The 1,899-nt window shown below is 63.3% G+C and overlaps 1 pseudogene; it reads right to left on the bottom strand.

The window, feature by feature from the left end:
- Positions 1–354: 354 nt before the first annotated feature.
- On the bottom strand, positions 355–1,508 carry LOC119310403 (annotated as a pseudogene).
- Positions 1,509–1,899: the final 391 nt, after the last annotated feature.

Raw genomic sequence — 1,899 nt, forward strand, 5'->3', positions numbered from 1 at the left:
TACAGTGATCGACGGAGCTTACTTGGAAGAAGAAGAATGTCAGAAGCAGCGTGTGGTTGTTAATTAATCAGCACCATGCATCTTTGGTCTCACACCACACCAGCTTGTGGCCTTGTGCGGCGCAGAATGTGTCAGCCCTCGTAGTTACCAACGCAGCCAAACTGACAAGCACACACGTGAGCGAGACGCGGGACGTGGGCTGGTCCGGCCGGCCGCATGGGACACGGCACGGCAGGTCGATCGCCCGGTGGATCGAGTCAGTCGGTCACTCACGTACACACCCAGCCGAGTAAATTGCATGGAAGTATCACAATTGGGACATTGGAAGCAGATTGGTACCAAGTTTGGTAATTTTTACGTGTCAGTACCAAGTCTGGGGCTAGACGTTACAAAAAGGTCTAAATCGCGTATAAAGTGTATTGACGGTGTATCTGACCGGCGGGGCCTGCATGTCAGCTGCCGATGTGGCATTCTTTTTGCAGAAACCCCCTGCACCTCCTTCGTCCTCACAGCGGCGGGGCCTGATCTGGATCGAGGGGAGGAGCCCCTCGAGCCCGAGCTCATTCGCCTCCCGTAGCCCCCGCCCCGCCCTGGGCTCCTCCTCGCCGCGCTGCCGGCCGGCCACCGGAGCACCACCACCGGCGACCAGGACCAGGCCGTCCTCACACCCTGCCTCTCTCCTTCTCTTCCTCCTTCCATTTTTTCTTCTCTCTCTCTCACCCGAAGCTCTCTCTCTTGACGCGCCGCCTTGGTTCTCGTCTTCTTGGACTTCGGCGGCCGCATAGCCTCCTCCAGCGCCCACGCCTCCTCGATCCTCGCGTCCTGCAGCGTCGCACCGCCTCCTGCAGCTCCAGCGAGGGCAGGACCCCGTCGGAGGCCATCTTGCCGAGGGCGACGAGCGCGCTCCTGGGGTCCCCGAGCCTGCAGAACCGGGCGACGGCGATGCCATAGGTGGCGGCGTCGGGCCGGCGTGGGGAGTCGGGGCGGCAGAGCCAGCGGAGCACGGAGGCGGCCTCGTGGGCGCGGCGCATCGCGAGGAGGTGGCCGAAAAGCGGGGTGGCGAGCGGGAGCGGCGAGGGGCGGACGGGGTGGTGGCGGAGCGCGGTGAGCAGGGCGAAGGCCGGGGTGGGCGTGGGGAGGGAGGCGAGGTGCTCCGCGAGCGGAGGGAACGGGAGGCGCTCCGGGGAGCCGGGCAGGAGGAGCACCGCGGAGAGGAGGCGGCCGGCGGCGGGGACCTGGCCCTCGGAGATGAGCCGCGGGATGAGCGCGGAGATGGCGTCGAGCTCGGACGGGGAGAGGGGGGAGGGAGGCGCTTCCGTTGTGCAGAGGCCCCGAAGGAGACGGTGGAGGCCACAAGCAGAGGTCGCGGCGGTGCGAGCAGGGGCAGCTCCGGCGGTCGTGGTGATGCGAGTGGGAGCTCGGGCTCGATGGATTCTCCCCTCGATCCAGACGGGGCGCCGCTGTGCGGGGGGTTTCTGCAAAAAGAATGCCACATCGGCAACTGACATGCGGGCCCCGCCGGTCAGATACACCGTCAATACGCGTTTATACGCGATTTAGACCTTTTTGTAACGTCTAGCCCCAGACTTGATACTGACACGTAAAAATTACCAAACTTGATACCAATCTGTTTTCAATGCCCCAATTATGGTACTTCTGTGCAATTTACTCCACCCGGCCGGATCAGCGATTGAATGCATGTGACGCAGCGGGCAGCGATCCAGTGCGTTGGGCAACGACCGCCGCACAGTACGTGCGTGCGCTGAGCTTTGCTGGCCGGACGATCGACGAGAGACCGACCGACTCGACCGATACTGGTGCGGCCGAAAGGTCTATATAGTGTACCCGGGCACTGCTACCACGCGCCACCAAAGAGCACTGGAAAGTAAAGCGCATGCG

Source organism: Triticum dicoccoides, chromosome 5B (genome assembly GCF_002162155.2).
Source record: "Triticum dicoccoides isolate Atlit2015 ecotype Zavitan chromosome 5B, WEW_v2.0, whole genome shotgun sequence".
NCBI classification, from domain to species: Eukaryota; Viridiplantae; Streptophyta; class Magnoliopsida; order Poales; family Poaceae; genus Triticum; species Triticum dicoccoides.